The 15,943-nt window shown below is 44.8% G+C and overlaps 1 protein-coding gene across 14 annotated transcripts in view; it reads left to right on the top strand.

The window, feature by feature from the left end:
- CAMK2G (calcium/calmodulin dependent protein kinase II gamma) overlaps positions 1-15,943 on the top strand; it is a 219,639-nt gene that overhangs the window by 23,793 nt on the left and 179,903 nt on the right. The window lies entirely within an intron of this gene.

Consider the following 15,943-nt stretch of genomic DNA (forward strand, 5'->3'; position numbering starts at 1 on the left):
GTATTACTCAGGAGCCTTAACTTGAGCTCCTGGATTTTGGAGGGGACTGCAAGAATCAGTTTCCAGTCAGATTGTGATCCCACATTAATTTTCTTTTTAGACTAGTTTCTTCCTTGGTTTCGGGGAAGCAAGTCATACTCCCCACACTTTCCTCAATAATCCATTTAGTGTCCCTTTCTGGGAATGAAAACCCAGACTGTGGATTATGGTGAAGGTAGAAGAAAATGATTTATTCTTACGGTAAGATCCGTGTGTTTGAAGTTTTGATCTGGTTTTTGATTTCTTAGTTGATTTTAATCCCCGGGGTGCAACAAAGTCCTTGTGGGAGGGGAGACTTCCCAATGAGTTGAGATATAATTTTTAATGTGCAAAGAATGAATGTGCTAAATACTTGCAGGGGAAGGACCACTCTCCTACTTTGGTTCAAGTTGCCATGGAGGCACTGTGGCCAGTTGTTGGGAATATGAGGAGTTGGTAATCCAGGGTCAGAAGTTCATCATACCTCTTCAAAATGGTCATGCATCATATCATTTATGATCAACAATCCTAAAGCCATCTAAAGTGGTTTTGTTGATGGAGCAGGAATGAATATATTTGAGGTATTCAAAGCCTGTCACAAAACTTAGCAATGTTCCTTATACAGTCTGCGGTTTATAGTTCTTGGCAGAATCCTGATTGGCTTTCTAAATTGGACTTCAGTATGGAAAGGTTCCTTAATGCTATTTATCTTCCCCAGTCAATCATCCTTGTCGGAATAGGCATGCATGACTGATTGGTATCAGTCCTATGCTAATATTTATAGGGAAGTTCTAACCTCTGGGAAATTTGTCCTGTATTTAGAAAAGCCTTTGCTTAATTTAAAGCAACCTTAAAATTGTGCCAGTGAAGTCTCAATGGAAGGGAATGTTTTCAGTTAAATTATATCAATCCCCAAAGACTTTTCTGTCCAGGTGCTTGCTATTTTTTATGTTCTAATACTTTTGATTATTTCTTTGGAAGGATGGCTGAGGAATACCTGGGCATTCTGCTGAGGGAGGAAAGGTTGTGTTACCAATGGTTGCTTTATTTTTAGAACATAAGAAACCTCCTTCCTTGGAATACTTTATGCCAGCAAACTTTTTCTCTCTTCTATCAAATGAACCTGTGCTTCTCACACTTTTAACATACTCTGCACCTTTATAGACTTCGTATGTTTGAGACTGGATACAATTTTCTCTTTCTTTTCTGTTTGACCCTATGTATTTTAGCCAAGATAAATGAGAAGCTTTCTAGAAAGATAATCCCTTCTGTCAGTGAGGGTGTGTCTGTTTGAGTAGCTTTGCAAGCTACTGCCACAAATATATTGTGGTAGAATTATATAGAACAGGAACAGTCAGTCAGCTGACAACCCATTGGCCAGATCCAGCTCACAAAATCAGTTGCTGCTCCTCAGTGCCATTAACAAATTTTAATTACAGAATAATGGAATGAATCGGATGCATATTTAAGGAACAGTACTATGTCTGTTTATATAATGTACATGGCTGCATTTATGTAGAAATCAATAGCCTAGGCACCAACCTGAAGGAAAGCCTCGGTGGTGCAGCGGACTAAAGTGCGGTTAAGTGTTAGCACTTAGCTGCCAGCTGCCTACAATTAGTGCAAGTTCAAATCTCACCAGGTTCAAGGTTGACTCAGCCTTCCATCCTTTCGAGGTAGGTAAATTGAGGACCCGGATTGTGGGGGCAATAAGCCAACTTTGTATAGAACAACACCGCTTGGGGGGGGTGAAAGCCCTATTAAGCAGGTATATACAAAAAAGAATGAAGGCTATTGCTATAATGCATTGTAAGCCGCCCTGAGTCTATGGAGAAGGGTTGCATATAAGTTGGACTAATAAATAATAATAAATAAATAAATAAAATGGTATATTAAGCTTTGGGCTGTTTTGGAGATAATCTAGTCCGGGGCGGTCAAGGAGCCACATGAGAAACTGGGACTGTTGTGGGCCGAACCACTAGAGCTGTGAAAGTACCGCACACATATGCACATATGTAAATTGAAAAGAAAATAGCAGTCGCCTTCAAAATAAAGTCAATGTCTCGTATGCATCGCATACATTTATTTACGTTTGATTTCTAATTTCCGATTGATCTTGTGTGGGCCAAACCAAAACAGCCAAAGGGCTGGATGTGGCCCGGGGGAGGGGGGGGCTTAAAATGCCCAGGTTTTTATGATCTCATGAATGATCTCAGCATTAATGCAAAGCATTATGGAAAGACAGCATGCCAAATTTCATAGAAATAAGTGCAGGAGAGTTACAGCTAAAGGTAGCCCTCAACATATGATCCTCATTTAATGATTGTTCAAAGTTACGATGGCATTGAAAAGTGTGAATTATGAACAGTCCTCACATTTAGGCCATTGCAGTGTCCCCACAGACATGTGTTCTGGCTTTGCGCACTTGGCAACCTGCATATATCTGCAACAATGGTAGGACCCCCAGGTCACCCCCAGGGCCTTTTGTGACCTTCCCAGGGGTCTTCTGCAGAGGTGGGTTTCAGCAGGTTCTGACCAGTTCTGGAGAACCGGTAGCAGAAATTTTGAGTAGTTCGGAGAATCGGTAGTAAGAATTCTGACTGGCCCCACCCCCATCTATTCTCTGCCTCCCAAGTCCCAGCTGATTGGGAGGAAATGGGGATTTTGCAATAACCTTCCCCTGGATTGGGGATGGGAATGGAGATTTTACAGTATCCTTCCCCTCGAGTGGGGTGGGAATGGAGATTTTATAGTATCCTTCTCCTGCCACGCCCACCAAGCCACACCCACAGAACCAGTAGTAAAAAATTTTGAAACCCACCACTGGTCTTCTGACAAGCAAAGTCAATGGGGGAAAGTGAATTTGCTTAACAACCGTGGCAAAAAAAAAGTTGTAAAATTGGATGATGCACTTAACAACCACGTCGCTTAGCAAAGAATGTTCTGGTCCCAATTGTAGTCAGAAATCAAATACTTCCTGTATGCTCGTTTAAAATTATACTGATAAAAAGCAGCTTAGTTGTTTTTAGACCTTCTGTCATGAAGTTTCAAAGATTCCCCTTTTGGGAAACGCCATGCTAGATTTCACAGAAAAAGGCTGAGAGAGTTTTATGCGTGTGTGTAAGAGGAAGCTGAGTTCATTGGGAAGGCTGCATCCTCCTGAAAGAGAGAGAGAGCTTCCCCTTTCATGAGAAAGCATTAATTCGCCTGTTTTCATAGTGTCTGGCTGTCACTAAATCACCTCTGCTAGCTAATTCAGAGAAATGCTCAGAATGAGAGAGTGGTGACCATGACACAGTCATGTAAGGGAGTGATAAACCAAGAATATTTCATAAAGTTTCTGGATCCAATCTGGTTGGTCACCGGAACCAGAGATTTTGTTTCGAGCTTTTGGAGTTGTGCTTGAAGTCTCTTGAGAGAAGTTCTCTGAAGATGGGCTCCAGCACGAGTCCGAAAGCTTAGAAGACAAAACCTCTGGTCCTGGTGACCGACCCAGATTGCATCCTGCGACATTATCCTGGAACATGTAGATTCGCCTTCATTCATAAAGTTTCTGTACATCTCAAGCATTGTACATTCAGGCTGCCAGTGATGGCCTGATCACATCAGAAGTACTCATTGCTACCCTTTATAACAGAGGTGAAATTCAGCAGGTTCTGACAGGTTCTGGAGAACCAGTATCAGAAATTTTGAGTAGTTTGGAGAACTGGCAAATACCACCTCTGGCTGGCTCCAGAGTAGGGAGGGAATGGGGATTTTGCAGTATCCTTCCCCAGGAGTGGGGTAGGAATGGAGATTTTGCAGTATCCTTCCCCTGCCACGTCCAGCCAGCAAAGCAAAGCTGGCTGGGGAATTCTGGGAGTTAAAGTCCTCCAGGTTTAAAGTTGCCAAGGTTGGAGACCCCTGCTCTAGAGCAGGGGTCACCAACCTTTCGGACTTCAGGGACCACTCAACTCATAATTTTAAATCCCATGGACCACTAATATGATCTGCCTAATGACCCCTGTGTGGGCGTGGCTAGGTGGTCATGTGACTGGATGGGCATAGCCAACTCCTCACCTCCCTGCCCGGGCTCCTTAGGGCCCCAACAGGAAGCAGTTGTTGGAGCTAAGCAGCCACCTTGAGAAAGAGTTGGCAAAACAGCTGGCTCAGTTCAAATTGGATCTGACTGAGAAGGAAGCTCAGCAGAAGCACCTCACTGAGGACTAGGAGCATAGGCTTTCCAAGCAGAGAGAAGACCTGCGGGAGTTCAAGGCCAGGTATCGGCGCCTGGAGGCTCAGTGGGCTGAGATGGTCAGCCATTTCCATCCATGATGCAGTCCCACTGGAACAAGGTCCTCCAGCTCTTCGCACAGCTGTGTCCCCCCCGGTGTTCTACTTACCTTCTTAAGCCTCTTTTTCCGGGCAAAGCACGTGTTTGGTGTGCACTCCGCATGCATGCACGCACAGCGAACCAGTGGCAAACCTCAAGAGGATTTCACCACTGGTTTTGCCAATGGGTGTAATTTTCCTTGGGAAAACAGAAGTCCATTCTAAATTGCCTTGTTCAAGTAACTGGACTAGATTAGTATTCCCCAACCTTGGCAACCTTAAGACAGTGAGGTTGGCTGGGGAATTCTGAAGATTGAAATCTACTCGTCTTAAAGCTGCCAAGGTTGGGAAACACCAGACTAGGCTAAGTGCACAGTTGGACACAGTGTTTGTTTACACATTTTGGATAGCTATGAAGACCTTTTGACCAGATTATGTCAATTTTACTCCAAAAACAATGCTAATATTTTATGTTAGTATAAAACTTGACATTTGCTGAGTGGTTTCTCTTGCTAACATCTGGAGAACAGATGAACAATGCACACAGTTCTGTCTAGTTTAAAATCAAATTGTCCATTACCTCTTCCAGAGGGCTGATACATATGCTTGGAGCTAAGTTATATTAAACTTGATAAAAGCCCTCCAATTTTTTTTCTATTTTGAACTTTTCTGACTCTGTTTTGATTTTGTGAAATTACTCATCTTAATTCAGATGCTTAATATTTTAAGTTAGCTATTGACATTGCCTATGAAACTTCCTGTGGAAACATCCACCCAGCCTTTCTGACAACCGCAGAAGTACTTGCTGAGAAGAAAATAAGAGGGATTCTGTAGTTTCCTGTCTTTTGTTGGTGACTATAGTGGAAACCTGTCTACATTTTGGTTTGCTGATGTGAGAGAGAATATGTATAAGGAGGCAAGATCTTTCCCATTCTAGAAATCTGGCTCTCAGCATCATCGTGTAAACATGGACACAGCCCTCCTTGAAGCATACAGCACCTTGTATGTGAACCCTAAGCTTTTAAGAGTGGATTTGATGCTTGTAGGGGGAAAATTTTAGCTAAAAATACCTCACTTGCTAGAAAAGAAAGGATATTTAGTTAATGGATCTTATCACGAAGAGGAAAATTAATACTTCTGTTGGTACAATTCCTTGTCCTTCCACTTTATGCCTTTTTGTGCTCTTATATTCTATGATTATTCACCCATCTTCTTCAATTCATAGTAGAAAAATAAAAACCAGGCATTTTTAGAAGTGCAAAAGCTGTTCTTTACCCTGTAATTTCTTCTCAGAGTGCCTAGAAGTATAGGCGACTTTTGTGCAGTGGTTAAGGTGCTAGGCTAGAAACTGGTAGACTGTGAGTTCTAGTCCCATCTTAGATACAAAGCCAGCTGGGTGACCTTGGGCCAGTCACGCCCTCTCGTGCATGGGAAGCATGCGGCGGCAAATCACTTCAGAAATCTTGCCAAGAAAACTGCAGAGACTAGTCCAGGCAGCCACCAGGAGTGACTCAAACACAGACAAAATTGTACAGAATTGTAACCCAGGATCTTGTACTACTTTCCCACAGGAAAGGAAAAAACTATGTACTCAGAGCATTTGATTGACATCCAAATCAGTAGTCATCATCCATTTATTAAAGGTCTAGAACACTGTAGACCAGGAGTGTCCAACCTTGGCAACTTTAAGACTTGCGGACTTCTGGATAGGGAATTCTGGGAATTGAAGTCCACAATCCTAAAGTTGCCAAGGTTGGACACACCCGCTCTAGAGATATTCTTTGCTTTCCTGGTTTTCAGTATAAGTATAAGCAGTTTTCAGTTTAACTACAGAAGAAGAGATCAGGATAAGAAAACACCTTGTAATTTCATGTTAGCTTGTTAGCTAACTGTATTTCTAATGGAACAATAAAGGATAATTTGCCACAAAGTTGGCTGAATGTGCTACAGCATGACTATGTCTTTTGGGAAGCACTGCAGTAAAAGAAAAAAGGGTCAACACTCAGTATTTGCACAGTTGGGGCAATATTATGTGCCCTAAATATAGTGTCAAATTTCTACTTAGTAGCTTGATCTTACATGTTGAACATTTTGAGGAGAAAATTGCTGGACCTTGTACATTTGGATAGGATGTGCCAGGGTGGATTTGATTTAAATCGAGTTGATTTAAATCACAATTTAAATCATGATTTAAATCACTAGTAAAAAGGCTTGATTTAAATCATAATTTTTAAAGAGCAACTGTCATCTCTGCTACTCCTTTGACCCACTGTTGACTCACCGATAGTCCCAGTGTTGCAGAATATACAGCTTCATGCTACATAACTAAGCTCCATTTCATGCTGAATAAACTAAATTATTTATGTATCTTAAATAGAAAACTATCTTACGATAGATTTTTACCCCAAAAGTTTTTTATTAAAATAAATTTGATAAAAATCAAAAAAATCCGATTTAAATCAAATAAAACCGATTTAAATAAAAAAAATCTGATTTTTTATTTTTATTTTTTTAAAAAAAATCATTGATTTTTATCCACCCTGGGATGTGCGGTGTGCTTTTGGTCCCAGATTATAGAGAAAGTCTGGGTTATAGCAGACCACAGACTTGGTATTTTCAAAACTACTACTGGTCCCTTACTATCCATAAACAGCTAATCATATTAATTATAATAAGTTAGGGAAGGAGCAAAGTGAGCCGCATATCAGATGTTGGATTCTACAACTCTGCAGGATGAAACTGAGTCTGCATCAAGGAGGTTCAGATAATAATTCCCCAGAAGATACTTCTATTAAATCAGCGGTGGTACTAGAGTTTAGCAAGACTGAATGTGCTTCCCTTCTTCATATGAATTTTTTGGTCTTGATAAGAGAAAGATGCTGCTGCGAGCAGTAGTAAAAACAAGTTCCTCTAATTGAACTGAACTGGACTCCTAGTGACTACATGGATAAGTCTATGTTGTTTCCTTGGCAACAGTTGGAATTGTTTGGGTATTGCTTTCTTTCAGGGCTTGCGTTTGTTTATTTATTTACTTGATTGTTTGTTATTTCTTTTTATTATTTTTACTATTCCAAATCCACAGATTTCTGGAAATCTTCCATCCAACTATTAATCCAATGCAACACTACAAGATTAGCTAGGTGCTACCACCCATGTAACTGAGAATGCATATCAATAAATGCAGATTCACAGATTTATTCTATAGGAAGGGGTCCAGAAAAGTACAGACCAAATTGTCATTGGTCGTCCAGTAGACTTAAGTAACCAGAAAAATGGCTGTGAGAACAGGAACAGAATGGAATGGAACAGAACAGAACAGAACAGAACAGAACAACAGAAAATAGAATTCTTTATTGGCCAAGGGTAATTGGACCCACAAGGAATTTGTCTCCGGTGCATAAGCTCCCAGTGAACATGCAAGCAACAAGTGATTAAATCATCATAATAAAATACAATCATAAATCATAAAATACAATAATCATAAATCATAGCCAGATTCAAAGTTGTATCACCAGATTTAGAATATCAGGTTGTCTTTGAGTTATAGCCATTTATTCAATGACTGTTCAAAGTTACAATTTTATTTATTTTTATTTATTTTTTTATTTTTATTTTTATACCGCCCTTCTCCCGCAGGACTCAGGGCGGTGCACAGCCAAAATAAAACATAGTATACAAAATTTAAAAACAATTTAAAAACAATTAAATAATTTCGGCCCAAATAATTTAAAACAACCCAGATTAAAACCGAATCAATTAAAACTGAGAGGATGGGAACAAGCCAGCCCGGCTAGATGGAATAAGTGTGTTTTCAGGGCCCGACGAAAAGTCCGGAGGTCTGATATCGTGCGTATCTCAGGGGATAGGTCATTCCAGAGGGCTGGTGCCGCCACAGAGAAGGCTCTCCCCCTGGGGGTCGCCAGCCGGCACTGTCTGGCCGACGGCACCCTGAAGAGGCCCTCTCTGTGCGAGTGAACCGGCCGGTGGGAGGCTATTGGAGGCAGAAGGCGGTCTCACAAACACCCCGGCCCTAAGCCATGGAGCATTCATTCAATGACAATGAATGAATGGTAGTCATTCATGAACCCTGCAGTTATGACCATTACAGCATCCCTGTGGTGGTGCGATCAAAATTTGTGTGCTTGGAAGCTTGCCTGCACGTATGACAAAAAGGGTCTATCTCCCCCCAACTCTCCTTTTTGGGCCCCTGTGCTCCCCTGCCCACAATGCCCCACCAAGGCACACCTCGTCTGCAGCAGAAGCAAGAAGACTGTGAGGATCCTCTGGAGCTGCGGAGTACAGGCAAGAGGAGCCTTGGAGTTCAGGGTGCCTGGGGCTTTATGATGCATTGCTGCTATGGGGGCAGCTGCAGCTTTGCAGCGTGGTGCTGGGCTGTAGCGGCTAGGGCTTCCAAAGGCAGCTGCCGGTTTTTGCAGCTCTCCAACTCAAGGGCTTCTCACAGCTCTGCAAAACATGGTGCAGGGCGGCCAAAAGAGCCGGTGGACAGTCAGTGGTTGGGAAAAGTTGAAGGCAAGTCAAAAAGGGGATTAAGGGGTTTTTTAGGGAAACTGTTTGATAGATTTTTAAGGGATTTTAAGGGGCGGGAGGGTTGTGTGGGTTTGGGGGTTAACCCACGGGGGGAGGGGTCCGGCCCAGCTGTTAGTGGGGCCACGGAGGGTGCAGATTCCGGGGGTAAGAGGGACATCAGAGTCCATTCTGTCGAGGGCTTTTCTATCAATGTGTTGAGTGGGAGGGGCAGATATGGTGGGAGCAGGGGGCCGCATCATGTAGTGGGGGCGCGCACTCACTATCTTCGAGCGGTGGCACGCCCCGGTCCCCATAGCCCTTCTCGTATCCCAGGCTGTTCAGACTCTCAGGGCCCGAGCCTTCGGCTGCTGTCGTGCAATGCCAGATCCGTGGTAAATAAAGCCCCCCTCATTTGCGATCTTATTCAGGAGGGGGGAGCGGACCTGGCAGGTATTACGGAGACCTGGTTGGGCCATGAGGGGGGGGTTCCCCTCGTGGATATGTGCCCACCAGGTTTCCGAGCATTCCATCAGCCGAGAGCTCAGGGCAGGGGCGGGGGGGTGGCGGTTATTATAAAGGAAAGTCTTGATCCGAGGGAGACCACTGTTCCACAGATAGCCGGATGTGAGTCCCTTTTTGTGAGGTGGGGTCGTGGAGTACAGATGGGCTTGTTGATCACGTACCTGGCTCCCTGCCGCGTGGCAACGGCCCTGCTCGAGCTGCTCAACGTCATAGCTGAGGTGGCGGTTGGTACCCCCAGACTTCTAGTCATGGGGGATTTCAACCTGCCATCTATCGGCGAAACGTCTGAGGTGGCTCGAGAGTTCATGGCTTCCATGACGGCCATGGACCTTACTCAGTTAATTCATGACCCCACTCACACGGGTGGACACACTCTGGACTTAGTTTTTGTCTCTGGTCAGTGGTTGAGTGGCCTTGATACAGGGGATATAGTCATCGAACCCTTGTCATGGTCTGACCACTCGCTCCTTCGACTGGACTTTCTAACCGCTGCACCCCGCCGCAGGGAGGCGGGACCGACCAGGTGGTTCCGCCCCAGGCGCCTGATGGACCCTGATAGGTTCCAGATGGAGCTTGGGCCATTTCCTGAGACTCTGGCTCATGACTCGACTGAGGACCTGGTGGCCGCCTGGGATAGTGCGGCTGCCGGGGCCTTGGACCGTGTCGTGCCTTTGCGGCCTCTGACCCGGCACCGAACTCACCTAGCTCCTTGGTTTTCCGAGGAGCTCAGGGAGATGAAGCGCCGGAAAAGACGCCTGGAGAGTAGTTGGAGGACCAGTCGCTCCGAATCCGACCGAACACTGGTGAGGTCTCATATTAAGACCTACCTAGTGGCGATAAAAGCGGCGAAATCTAGTTATTTTGCCGCTCTTATCGCGTCATCAGATAATCGCCCGGCCGCCCTGTTCAGGGTGACCCGCTCCCTCCTCCATCTGGAAGCGCGGGATGACCCCTTGCAGGGCCGAGCCGAGGATTTTGTGCAGTATCTGTATGACAAAATCGCTCAGATTCGGGAAGGACTGGCCTCTGACTGGGTATGTCCGGATGGGATGACTGAGGCAGGTCTTGAGAGTGTTATCTGGGGGGAGTTCGATCCTGTGGCTCCCGAGGACATGGACAGGGTCCTGGGACGGCTGAACGCGACCACATGTTTATTGGACCCATGTCCCTCCTGGTTGGTTCTGGCTTCCCGGGAGGTGACACGAGGCTGGCTCCAGAAGATCGTTAACGCTTCTTTGAGTGAGGGGGTCCTGCCGGCCGCTTTGAAAGAAGCGGTTGTGAGGCCCCTCCTCAAGAAGCCCTCTCTGGATCCGGCTGTTTTGGCTAACTATCGTCCAGTCTCCAACCTTCGCTTTGTTGCGAAGGTTGTTGAGAGTGTGGTGGCGCAACAGCTTCCCCGGTACCTGGATGAAGCTGTCTATCTAGACCCGCTCCAGTCCGGCTTCCGGCCTGGGCACAGCACGGAAACGGCATTGGTCGCGTTGGTGGATGATCTCTGGAGGGCTCGGGATAGGGGTTGCTCCTCTATCCTGGTCCTGTTAGACCTCTCAGCGGCTTTTGATACCATCGACCATGGTATCATGTTGCACCGGTTGGCGGGGTTGGGGGTGGGGGGCACCGTTCTGCGGTGGTTCTCCTCCTACCTCTCTGACCGGTCGCAATCTGTGTTGACGGGGGGGCAGCGGTCGACCCCGAGGCACCTTGCTTGTGGGGTGCCACAAGGGTCGGTCCTCTCGCCCCTTCTGTTCAACATTTATGTAAAGCCGCTGGGTGAGATCATCCGTGGCTTTGGGGTGGAGTTCCATCAGTACGCTGATGACACCCAGCTGTACATCTCCACCCCAGGCCACCCCAACGATGCCCTTGAAGTGATGTCCCAGTGCCTGGAGGCCGTGCGGGCCTGGATGGGGAGAAACAGGCTCCGACTCAACCCCTCCAAGACCGAGTGGCTGTGGCTTCCAGCGTCCCGATATAGCCAGCTGACGCCATCGCTGGCTATTGGGGGCGAATCACTCGCCCCCACGGAGAGGGCTCGCAACTTGGGCGTCCTCCTGGACGCACGGCTGTCTTTAGAAGATCATTTGACGGCCGTGGCCAGGGGGGCTTTTTATCAGGTTCGCCTGATACGCCAGCTGCGCCCCTTTCTAGATCGGGACTCTCTACGCACAGTCACTCAGGCACTAGTCATTTCCCGCCTGGACTACTGCAACGCTCTCTACATGGGGCTCCCCCTGGGGTGCACCCGGAGGCTCCAGCTGGTCCAGAACGCGGCCGCGCGGGGGATTATGGGGGCGACGAGGCGCTCCCATGTGACACCTCTCCTGCGCGAGCTGCACTGGCTCCCAGTGGTCTTCCGGGTGCGCTTCAAGGTGTTGGTGACCACCTTTAAAGCGCTCCATGGCTTAGGGCCAGGGTACTTACGAGACCGCCTTCTGCCACCAATAGCCTCCCACCGGCCAGTACGCTCGCACAGAGTGGGCCTCCTCAGGGTGCCGTCCGCCAGACAAGGTCGGCTGGCGACCCCCAGGGGGAGAGCCTTCTCTGTGGCGGCGCCCACCCTCTGGAACAACCTTCCCCCAGAGTTACGTATAATAACAGACCTCCGGATTTTTCGTCGGGCCCTGAAAACCTATTTATTTCAACAAGCTGGGCTGGCCTGAGTTAAATTTTAAATTGATTTTAAATTGGGTTATCTTAATTTCGGCCAAAACATTTAATTATTTTAATATTGTTCTTAAATTTTGTATGCTTTGTTTTTATCTTGGCTGTGCACCGCCCTGAGTCCTATTTGGAGAAGGGCGGTATAGAAATTTAATAAATAAATAAATAAATAAATAAAATTCCTTATCTTGGAAGAACCCTTGCTCAGGCTTGGATCGGAAAGGGTCAGATGGGTGGGATGATGACTAACGACCGGTGGGATTTGGTTAAAGATGGCAATGGAGATTGCTGGGTTTGCTGTTGCTAAACAATGCAGTCATGAGATGTTAAGTTTTATGACTGCATCACTTAGCAACAGAAATTCTGCTCCCTGTTGCCATTGTAACCTGAGGACTAGAAGAAGCAGGAGGTGATGTGAGGAGACACATTGGTGAAATTTGATATGAAAGGGTAGCAGCAGTAGCAGAGCAATTTGACATGTCCAGGGACACACACACAAGCACCCCCACCCCCCAAAAAGAGAGAGAGAGGAAATAATTGCTGGAAGCATGAGGCCAGTGAGAAGTCGTGAGTCAGGTAACTTAGATTAAAACAAGATGGTCCAGGATCCTGAGGAGACAGGATTTTTTTAAGCAGATGGTAATATTCTTGATGGTATTCTTCTTGAGACAATTGGTGAACTAGAATCCTCCATGAAACTTAGTTTTCTTTGATTAGTAGATGAAGAAGTAGAAGTAGAAGGCAGATAAAATGAACAATTTGATGTGGGAACATGGTTAGAAATTCTACAGAGAATTAGGAAGGAAAAGAATAGGGATTATTTCAGATCAACCAGCTCAACTTGATCGTTTTCTTGTGCTGAAATAGCTTTGTAACAGAGATCACCTGAATTTATTTATAGTTGTATTCAATTTTGATTCAAATAAAATTATTTTTATTGGTATATTTGAATGTTGAATTCTCCATCACGTGTTAGAAAAGCTACATTTTTATAAGGACAGCAACAATAATGATAATAATTTTTATTATTGTAAGTGAGATGGTGGTGGAAGAGAAGCAGGGGACAACAGCCAAATAATCTCATTTTTAAAGGATGTGCTGTAGCTAATGCTCTTGAGATCTGGTGTTAAGATTCTGATGGGTTTCTGATGGGATGTTATGTGCTGAAGGCTTTCTATATTGTGGTAGCCACACTCTGGAACACTGTTTCTCAGAAATAAAATATGCTGACTCTGTTGCAATTTAAGCACATTTTAAAAACGTTTTTCCCTGTCATTTGAGAATGTATGATTGTCTTGTTGCATTAATTCCTGGCCCCCAATTAGGTTATAAATTTGGGTTTTATATTTTAAGCAATAGGTGACATCTGGCATCTAGAAATTTAAAATAAATGCTACGTATCCTCTTACAGAGCGATAAACAGTTAAGAGACCTTTTTGACAAACTTCTCTTACTCTCTTTGGCTGTGACTACAGATTAGCTCTACTTATAACTATACTTTAATTTCAGAACAGTCTTGCAACTTGTGCAGCATCTAATTAAAGGCAATTGGGCTCAGTTCATGGCTGCTATGATTTGAAAAGCCTCTTCAGGCCCAACATTCCTAGCCTGCCATCCTTCCTAGTAGACAGGCTCAGACCCAGCCAGCACGCATCTTCTCTCAGGCATGAGCTCCTCCATGTAATAAAAGACAGATGTGCTCCAACTTATCCAGAAGGAGGAAACACTGTTCTTTTGGGAGACTGCAGTGGGATTAATTTATTCCCAAGGGGGCCATGCCTTGGATTCTATATGGCCAGGGGAACATGCCTTAGAAGGTAGTGAGAACTTCCAAGCTGCTGCTGCTGCAGAGATCAGGAGGTAGGGCTAAGGTGTTAAGATGAGTGAACTTCTGGGGAAAGGGGTTAAAAGTCTTCAGCCCTCCATTCTATGGATTTGCTACAGCTGTATATTAAAAATCTCATTGGCAGTCTTGCCTCGCAAAGGGAAACAGAAAATTGTTTGCAATATACAGAATTCAGATGGGTGATGGTCAGCTCATTACATGTGGATAAAATTCCTACACATGAAACATCTCAGGATAAATTAATTTATCTGGGCAATTTTTATTCTTTACTATTCTTTTAACCACTGTGATCTATTACTATAGTTATACTTTTTGTGACACAATCACAATTGAGCCCCAAATTTCTACTGCTAAGCAAAACATTTGTTAAGTGAGTTTTGCCCCATTTTACGACCAGCGGTGGGTTTCACATTATGTTACTACTGGTTCGCTGTGCACGCATACGCTCGCTTTGTGCACATGCATGCCGGGTTTGCATGTGCGACTGCCTTCTGCGCATGCGCTCAGCTTCAAAAACGTGCCTAAATAGGACACCAGAGAGCTGGAGCGGGTGGGCGAGCCCACCCACCCGCAATTTCCACTGCCGGTTTGGGCAAACTGGTCCGAACCGGTTGAATACCGCCTCTGTTTATGACCTTTCTTGCCACGGCTGTTAAGTGCATTTGTTAACGTCAGATACATGGCTGCAAAGTAGATCTGGCTTCCCCCTTGACTTTGCTCGTCAGAAGGTCACAAAAATTGATCACATGACCCCACAACACTGCAACCATCATAAATATGAATCAGTTGCTCTTGTGTCTGAAGTTTGACCATGGGGATGCTGCAACAGTCGTAAGTGTGAAAAATGGTCATAAATCTCCTTTTCCAGTGCTGTTGTAACTTCAAACAGTCACTAAACAGTTGTAAGTTGAGGACTGCATGCACTACCAACTACATCTTATGTTTTCTTGGTTTTGAACTGCTGAGTGTGTGTCCTGGCCTCATCTGAGGAAGACTCATCAGGGCAGGTGATCCCTCTGACCAGATGAATGACATCTTCGGACAGGACTCTGGCTTAAACCTGTCTCCATTAGTCCCAAACCCTCTTTCGCCAGAACTGCAAAAGAAGCCACTGCTGGCCTGAAAACTATAGAGGTGTTTGTGTAGAGGGAGCTGCATCTTAGAAAATGAATCTGCTAAAGAATCATCACGATATCTGCCTGGCTATGCAGGCTGGTATAGAGCTGAGTTCGAAAGAGTGCTCCTGCTACAGCCAGCAGTGGACAGGTAAAGCGGGAAGTTCGTGATGTTGCCTATCTTTGCATCTTTCTTAGCAGATTTTTGTGTTACACCAACTCTTTGCTGCAATGGGCTCGGTTTTTATACGATCTGAAGAGTAGCCAGACTCGCCTGAAACTCAGTTCTGCTTTGATTTCTTAACTGAATTTATGACCGTTTTTCTTTTCTGATATTAAACCTTAGATTGTATAATCATGCTTTTGCTGCTTCTAATCCCTAAAGCCTATCACAGGGCAGAATACTCATCACTTTTATATTTTAAAAATGTCTCTAGGGCTCAGAAGAAGCATAGTGCAGTCCTTTGGAATTAAAGTGGCAGAGTGCATGACATCATTTTGCAGTATGCTAGTCTGCAAATGTTTTGATCTTAAAATATTTATTCGTTAAAAAAAGAGTACAAGAGATCTTGGCAGCTAGGAAGGACAGAAACCCAAGTTTTGGAATTATTGAAGTTGGGAACAAGGAATAATACTGACCAGTGACGTTATGATTTTGTGGTAATATCTTGGTAGCATTAAGCACTGAGCAGCTGTTGTTACTTTGTTGATGTTGGAAAACTCCTATTGATGGAACAAATATGATCTGCTACCTGGCTTCATTTAACGAAACCTGCCGGTGCGATCTTGGAAAATTAACTTGGCCAACATAATTTGTAATCTGGAAAAGTAGTTTTAAAAATTCAGTGATGAAATCATGTTGTATACTGCAATTAAGAGCAAACACACATGATTATATTGGCTGTAATAATATGGGTTTAACAAATCTTTTGAACTTTTTATA

This window comes from Pituophis catenifer, unplaced genomic scaffold, assembly GCF_029215685.1.
Source record: "Pituophis catenifer annectens isolate HBS135680 unplaced genomic scaffold, rPitCat1.0.hap2 SCAF_6, whole genome shotgun sequence".
In the NCBI taxonomy this organism is placed as follows: domain Eukaryota; kingdom Metazoa; phylum Chordata; class Lepidosauria; order Squamata; family Colubridae; genus Pituophis; species Pituophis catenifer.